The sequence below is a fragment of the Bos grunniens genome, chromosome 6 (assembly GCF_055505025.1).
Source record: "Bos grunniens cultivar Pamir isolate PY7600 chromosome 6, Bosgru_T2T1.0, whole genome shotgun sequence".
NCBI lineage: Eukaryota > Metazoa > Chordata > Mammalia > Artiodactyla > Bovidae > Bos > Bos grunniens.
In genome coordinates, this window is record NC_141170.1 from 110,551,647 (window position 1) to 110,560,648 (window position 9,002).

At 39.1% G+C, this 9,002-nt stretch overlaps 1 pseudogene; it reads left to right on the plus strand.

Annotated features, from left to right (window-relative positions):
• Positions 1-7,559: 7,559 nt before the first annotated feature.
• Positions 7,560-7,939, plus strand: LOC147371198 (histone H2B type 1-L-like; annotated as a pseudogene).
• Positions 7,940-9,002: the final 1,063 nt, after the last annotated feature.

Consider the following 9,002-nt stretch of genomic DNA (forward strand, 5'->3'; position numbering starts at 1 on the left):
AACAACATCTCTTTCAGAGAGAAGTAATGTATATTATCAAGGGTATATTAGTTTGCTAGAGCTGACTTACTAAGGTACCACAGACTGGGTGACCTAAATATCAGAAATTTATTTTCTCACAATTCTGGAGCCTAGAAATCCAAAGTGTTGGCAGGGTTAGAATTTTTCTGAGGTTCTCTCCTTAGCTTGAGATGGCTATCTTCTCCCTGTCTTCACATGGTCTTCTCTCTGTACATCTATGTTCTAATCTCTTGCTATAAGATACCAGTCACATGGGATCAAGGGCCACCCTATTCAGTGCATTTTAACTTAATTACCTCATTAATGATTCTATCTCCAAATATAGATGCTTCAACAAAAGTTTGGGGTTTTTTAAATTGTTGTTGTGGCAGGAGGAGACAAAATTCAGCCCATAACAGTGGCATTTAACATTGAATTTTCAATTTATTTGGATAAGGGTATAAAGACATGAGCTTTATTTTTTTATTTTATTATTTTTTAATTTTATTTTATTTTTTAACTTTATAGTATTGTATTGGTTTTGCCATATATCAACATGAATCCACCACAGGTATACACGTGTTCCCCATCCTGAACCCTCCTCCCTCCTCCCTCCCCATACCATCCCTCTGGGTCATCCCAGTGCATGTTTGGGTTTTAATTAAGGCCTTGTTTCTCAAAAGCCATTTAAAGTTCACAGCAGAATCAAAGGGAAGGCACAGAAATTTCCTATATAACTCCTCCCTCCACATATTCATAGTCTGTTATCAACATACCCCACTAAAGTATGATATTATGGTTTAATCTTGGTGTTGTATATTCTATAGATTTAGACAAATGTACAGTGACACCTATCTGCCAATATACGTTATGGTATCAAACAGTCAGCCTTCTGTATCCATGGCTTCAGCATCCACAGATTCAACCAGCTAGGTATTGTGTGTATGTTTATAACCTGAGATTGGAATCCCCAGAATTCAATGTGGAGGACAAGGCAAACTATGGGGCTTATACATCTGAAAATTTTAGTATCAGGAGGAGATTCTGGAATCAATCCCTCATAGATACCAAAAGACAACTGCCTCTCTTTTTCACTGCCTTAAAAGTCCCCTCCAACCCCTGGAAAACACTGCTCTTTTTATTGTGTTTTGCCTTCTCCAGAATATTATGTGTAGTTGGGATCACATAGTATGTAGCCTTTTCAGATTGGCATCTTTTACTTGTCATTGTTCAGTCACTCAGTCACGTCTCACTCTTTGTGACCCCATGGACTGCAGCAAGCCAGGCTTCCCTGTTCTTCACCTTCTCCTGGAGCTTGCTCAAACTCATGTGCATTGAGTTGGTGATGCCATCCAACCATCTAGTCCTCTGCCATCCCCTTCTCCTCCAGCCTTCAATCTTTCCCAGCATCAGGGTCTTTTCTAGTTAGTCAGTTCTTTGCATCAAGTGACCAAAGTATTGGGGCTTTGGTTTCAGCATCAGTCCATCCAATGAATAGTCAGTACTGATTTCCTTTAGGACTGGCTGGTTTGATCTCCTTGCAGTCAAAGGGACTCTCACTTACTGATATGCATTTAAGGTTCCTTTATGTCTTTTCATGGCTTGAAAGCTCATTTCTATTTAGTGTTGAATAATATTTCATTTTCTGAATGCGTAGCAGCTTATCCATTTACCTACTGAAGGACATCTTCATTGCTTACAAGTTTCATCAGTCATGAACAAATTTGCTATAAATATCCATGTGCATATTTTTGCATAATGTAAATTTTCAGCTCCCTTAAGTCAATATCAAGGAGTGTGATTAGTGGATCATACAATGAGAGTATGTTTAGTTTTGTAAGAAACTGCCAAACTGTCTTCCAGAGTGGCTGTACCATTTTGCATTCCCATTAGCAAGGAATGGTTGTTCTCATTGCTTTTCATTCTCTGCAGCATTTGGTGTTGTCAGTGTTCTGGATTTTGTCCCTTTTAACAGTTTTGTAGTGGTATTTTTTTGTTGTTTTAATTTGCATTTCTCTGACAATATATGATGTGAGCATTCTTTTCACATGATTTTTGCATCTGTATATTTCTGCTTTATTGCGTATGCCAAAGCCTTTGACTGTGTGGATCACAATAAGCTGTGGAAAATTCTGAAAGAGATGGGCATACCAGACCACCTGATCTGCCTCTTGAGAAATTTGTATGCAGGTCAGGAAGCAACAGTTAGAACTGGACATGGAACAACAGACTGGTTCCAAATAGGAAAAGGAGTATGTCAAGGCTGTATATTGTCACCCTGTTTATTTAACTTCTATGCAGAGTATATCATGAGAAACACTGGACTGGAAGAAACACAAGCTGGAATCAAGATTGTCAGGAGAAATATCAATAACCTCAGATATGCAGATGACACCACCCTTATGGCAGAAAGTGAAGAGGAACTCAAAAGCCTCTTGATGAAAGTGAAAGTGGAAAGTGAAAAAGTTGGCTTAAAGCTCAACATCCAGAAAACGAAGATCATGGCATCCGGTCCCACCACTTCATGGGAAATAGATGGGGAAACAGTGGAAACAGCGTCAGACTTTATTTTTCTGAGCTCCAAAATCACTGCAGATGGTGACTGCAGCCATGAAATTAAAAGACGCTTACTCCTTGGAAGGAAAGTTATGACCAAACTAGATAGCATATTCAAAAACACAGACATTACTTTGCCAACAAAGGTTCGTCTAGTTGAGGCTATGGTTTTTCCTGTGGTCATGTATGGATGTGAGAGTTGGACTGTGAAGAAGGCTGAGCGCCGAAGAATTGATGCTTTTGAACTGTGGTGTTGGAGAAGACTCTTGAGAGTCCCTTAGACTGCAAGGAGATCCAACCAGTCCATTCTGAAGGAGATCAGCCCTGGGATTTCTTTGGAGGGAATGATGCTAAAGCTGAAACTCCAGTACTTTGGCCACTTCATGCGAAGAGTTGACTCATTGGCAAAGACTCTGATGCTGGGAGGGATTGGGGGCAGGAGGAGAAGGGGCCGACAGAGGATGAGATGGCTGGATGGCATCACTGACTCGATGGACGTGAGTCTGAGTGAACTCCGGGAGTTGGTGATGGAGTTGGTGATGGACAGGGAGGCCTGGTGTGCTGCAATTCATGGGGTCACAAAGAGTCGAACACGACTGAGCGACTGATCTGATCTGATCTGATTTTCTTTGGTGAGGTGTTTCTTAGGGTATATGGCCCATTATTTAATCGGGTTTTTCATTTTTTCATTGTTGAGTGTTAAATCAAAAGATGCCCATCAGCAGATGAATGGATAAGAAAGCTGTGGTACATATACACAATGGAGTATTACTCAGCCATTAAAAAGAATACATTTGAATCAGTTCTAATGAGGTGGATGAAACTGGAGCCTATTATACAGAGTGAAGTAAGCCAGAAGGAAAAACATAAATACAGTATACTAACGCATATATATGGAATTTAGAAAGATGGTAACAATAACTCTGTATACGAGACAGCAAAAGAGACACTGATGTATAGAACAGTCTTATGGACTCTGTGGGAGAGGGAGAGGGTGGGAAGATTTGGGAGAATGGCATTGAAACATGTAAAATATCATGTAGGAAACGAGTTGCCAGTCCAGGTTCGATGCACGATGCTGGATGCTTGGGGCTGGTGCACTGGACGGCCCAGAGGGATGGTATGGGGAGGGAGGAGGGAGGAGGGTTCGGGATGGGGAACACATATATACCTGTGGCGGATTCATTTTGATATTTGGCAAAACTAATACAATTATGTAAAGTTTAAAAATAAAATAAAATTAGAAAAAAAAAAAAAGTTCTCTGCATATTTTGGATGATAGTCAATTATCAGATGTGACTTTTATAAATATTTTCTCCCAGTGTGGCTTGTATTCACATTCTCTTACCCCCTTTTCTTACAGAAAAATTTTTTTTATTTTAATGAAGTTCAGAATTATATGCTTTCCCCCCTGGATCTTGCCTTTAGCATTGTATCTAAAATGTTATCACCATATCCAAGGATATGTAGGTTTTTTCTAATGTTACTTCTAGTATTTCTACAGTCTGACATTTTACATTTAGGTCTGTGACCCATTTGGAGTGGGGTTTTTTGTATTTTATATATTTATTTATTAGCTGTGCTGTGTCTTTGTTGCTGTGTGGGCTTTTCTCTAGTTATGCCGAGTGGAGGTTACTCCCTAGTGGTGATGCACAGGCTTCTCATTCTGGTTGGCTTCTCTTGTGAAGCACAGGCCCCAGGGCTCATGGGTTTCAGTAGCTGTGACACGAGGGTTCAGCAGTTGCAGCTTCCAGGCTCTAGAGTATAAGGTCTATAATTGTGTCATGGGTTTAGCTGCTGTGCAGAATGTGGGATCTGGGATATTCAGATCAGGGAACAAACTCATGTCTCCTGCATTGGCAGGTGGGTGCTTTACCACTGAGCCACCAGGGAAGCCCTGAGTTAGTTTTTTGAAGGGTATAAGTTCTCTGCTAGATTCATTTTTGCATGTGGATGTCTAGTTGTTCCAGCACCATTTGTTGAAGAGACTGTCTTTGTTCCATTAGATTGCCTTCCCTCCTTTGTCAAAGATAGGCTGATTATATTTATGTGGGTATGTTTCTGTACCCTCTATTCTGTTCCATTGATTTGTCTATTCTTTACCAATACCATACTCTGTTGATTAGAGTAGCTTTATAGTAAGTCCAAAGTCAGTAACATCAGTTCTCCAGTTTTCTTCTTCTTCTTCTTCAGAATTATGTTGACTATTCACAGTCTTTTACCTCTCCATATATACTTGCTGAGATTTTTGTCAGAGTTGCCTTGAGTCTATGAATAAAATTGGGAAGAACTGACAATATTGAATCTTTCTATTCATGAACATGGAATCTCTCTATTTAGTTATTTGATTTTATTCATCAAAGTTTTTTAGTTTTCCTTATGTACATCTTAGATGTATTTTGTTAAATTTATAACTATGTATTTCATTTTTTGTACTAATGTAAATGGTATTGTTTTTTAATTTCAAATCCCACTTGTTCATTGCTAGTATATAGGAGGTCAATGATATTTTCAGGAGTCTTAAGCATTCTGAAGAACTTTGCACTAAATCTTACCCTAGAAATGATAGATTCATCATGACTTTCAAACTCTTGAGTCAAATATTAACACTAAATATTAACATGGAATTAGTTTATAATTATTTATTTATTTAAATATGCTGAATTAACTACATCTTATCTTTTGCATCTGTGCTATATTTTAAAAACATTCCCAATATCAATTGTATGTAACAAGTTAATCTCAGAATGATTTTGAAAATATTTAAATCTTACAAGCAAATAAATTACCAGAAATAACTTTAAGTTGATTTTACTTTGAAGTGTGTTTTGATCGAAATATACACAAGTTAGATATTCTCAGCCTACCATATGCAGCTTGCATGAATACAAACCAATTTTTATATCAGCAGGTACCAAGGTTTTTATGCAATTAAATGGAGATGGAATGCATTTTTAAGTTAATTAAAGTAATCTGCTAGTTTTGTTCTATTTTAGATACACAGCCTTAGAAGTATAGATTGTATTGCTCATTCTTCTAGGTTTATGACATATTATTTCTGTTGCTGGCTTCCCGGATGGCTCAGTGGTAAGGAATCTGCCTACCAAGCAGGAGACTCGGGTTTGATCCCTGGGTCAGCAAGATCTCATGGGAGTAGGAAATGGAAACCTACTCCAAAAGAAAATCTCATGGACACAGGAGCGTGGTGGGCTACAGTCTATTGGATTTCAAAGAGCTGGACATGATTTAGCAACTAAAGAACAGCAGCAGTATCTCTGTTGCCAGGTTTTGGGTTTTATATTTTGTTTTTCCCTTAACTCCCTGCTTAATAATTTCAATAGTACACATTCTTATTTTAATGTGTACTTTCTTAGTGGCTCAGCTGGTAAAGAATCTGCCTGCAATCAGGAGACTCAGGTTCAATTCCAGGGTCAGGAAGATCCCCTGGAGAAGGAAATGGCAACCCACTCGAGTACTCTTGCCTGGAGAATTCGATGGACAGAGGAGCGTGACAGCCTACAGTCCATGGAATCGCAGAGTAGGACACGACTGTGTGACTAACTTTCACTTTTTTTCATATGTATATTTATTTAAATATTTACATCAGTGAAAATCACACTCATTTAGTTTAAAATTTACCCAAATGGTATACATAATAAATCTTAGTGTTATTTTATTATTGTTGTTTAACGATATTTTTCCAATTTAACAATGCTCCTCTAATAGATATAGTTACTCATTTGACTACTGCATGGCAAAGTCTATCTCTGACTGTTTATTAGCATAAAAAATGCTACATTAAATCATCTTGTAAAACTCTCTGATACATGTATAAGACTTAGAGCTAAGGGGTAATTTACTTTTATCAAAAAGTGCCCATTTCCATTCCAGAACCACTGATAAAGCTTACTATATCAGACTTACTATAAAGCTACAGTAATCAACACAATGTGGTATTGGCAAAAGAATAGACAAATATTTATTTATTTATTTTTGCTTTCTTGTCTGTATTCAAGGTCATGTGATTTTAAAAAATAGAATCTGATACTTATTTTCTGTCACCAAGGCTCCACCCATAGCCCATATTTTCTCAAAAACCTGTGTGAGAAGAGATTAAGAATATTCAGTAGCCTGAGCATATGTTGCTGCCTACTTCTTTTCATCCCCATGCTGAGAACTTTGAGTGCTAATAGGGAAGTGCTGACTGTTAGATCAAGAGGACACCTGCAAGACTTTAGGCAGCTTGCAACCTCAGGTAGAGTAGCAATGAATTCAAAAGTTGGGGAAGTCCATCCACCCTGACACTTCTCCTTGGCTACAGGCTTTTCAGCAACACCGTATTTTTTTCTTTAATTTCTTTAGTCTTTCTATAGGAGCAGAGGATAGGTATGTTTTCCCAAGTCATCTGAGAGGAATATTGCCAAAGAAAGTAGGATTTTCTGAGCCAGCATCCACTACATCAGACCCAATGAGTGTGTCTCCTTGTGGCTATATGTATGGCAGTGATCATATAATATAGAAGAGAATGTGTTAAACAGACCCATGGTGATCAGTCTACAATAAGATGCCTTGATTAGAGCTCAACCTTGGAATCTGTACTCAACAAATGATAGATCTCCCAGAAAGATGTCTGAATCTGCTTAGTAAAGACTCTGGGGATGAAGCATGGAACAGTAGATGGGGATCAAGAAGCAGCTGTCAGCATGAGTACTGCATTCTGGCTGGGCTGCTAGAGGATATGACTCTGTCATAAGCTTAATTTTCAGAGGCCACAACGGCTTGAGTCTCTAGTAGAAGTGTCTGCAGACGCCATTGATTTTCTTTCTGAAGGTACACCCTTTCCTCTGAGGTTCAGTTTTGGTGACATCCACCACATAGGAATTTGTGTTTATTTGATCCCTTCTACAGGTTTTCCATATCTTTCTGTGTTGTTGGGTGTTGTCATTATAGACATGCCTGCATTTCAAGATCTTTCTGTGATGTTGGGTGTTGTCATTATAGACATGCCTGAACTGGCTAAGTCCGCTCCTGCCCCTAAAAAGGGCTTTAAAAAAGATGTGACCAAGGCCCAGAAGAAGGAGGCAAGAAGCGCAAGCGCAGCCACAAGGAGAGCTACTCCGTGTACGTGTACAAGGTGCTGAAGCAAGTCCATCCGGACACCGGCATCTCGTCCAAGGCCATGGGAATCATGAATTCCTTCGTCAATGACATCTTCGAGTGCATTGCTGGCAAGGCATCGTGCCTGGCACATTACAACAAGTGCTCAACTATCACATCCAGGGAGATCCAGACCGCTGTTCCCTTGCTGCTACCTGGGGAGCTGGCCAAGCATGCCGTGTCCAAGGGCACTTAGGCTGTCATCAAGTATACCAGCTCCAGATAAATATGCCTAGCCGCTGTTAATGGAGAAGGCAATAGCACCCCACTCCAGTACTCTTGCCTGGAAAATCCCATGGACGGAGGGCCTGGTAGGCTGTAGTCCATGGGGTCGCTAAGAGTTGGACACAACTGAGCGACTTCACTTTTTTTTTTTTTTTTCACTTACAGGTTTTCAAGGGCTCTAGATATTGGACATTTTTCTGAGGTTGTGGCAGGAAGCAGTACACAATGCTTTATGAGCCATTTTCTGAAATACGAAGAAAGGATTATGAGCATCTGTATTTTTTGTGCATTTAATAGTTAGAATGTAGAATCTTACTGTGTGACTTAATTTTTATCTGAGCATTTATTCATTTTCTTCTTTGATGCACCTTCTCATTTTTGTAATTGCCTATTCACTTAATTCCCCATTTCATAATTAGATTTTCTGATTTTTTTGTGCACTTTGTGCAATTTTGTGCAATTCTTTTCATATTCAAGTCAATAAAATTGTAGATTATATATATTACAGATGTATTCTTGTAGTGTGCCAACCTTTCTTTAATTACATGATTTGAGTCCTTTACAAATCAGAAAGTCATCATTTTGTTGTAGTCAAATACTGTCATTTGGCTCTCCTTCAGTATTTCTGTTGTTGTTCAATCACTAGGTCATATCTGACTCTTTGTGACCTCATGAACTACAGTACAGCAGGCTTCCCTGTCCTTCACTATCTTCCTGACTTTGCTCAGACTCATACCCATTGAGTCAGTGATTCAATCCAACCATCTCATCCACTGCAGTCCCCCTTCTCCCCCTGCCCTCAATCTTTTCCAGCATCAGGATCTTTTCCAGTGAGTCAGCTCTTCACAACAGGTGGCAAAGTACTGGAGCTTCAGCATCAGTCCATGATTGACTGATTTGATCTCCTTGCAATCCAAGGGACTCTCAAGAGTCTTCACTATCACCACAGTTTGAAAACATCAGTTCTTTAGTGTTCAGTCTTCTTTATGGTCCAACTCTTACATCCATACATAACTACTGGAAAAATCATAGATTCAACTGACTATACATAACTTTGTTGGCAA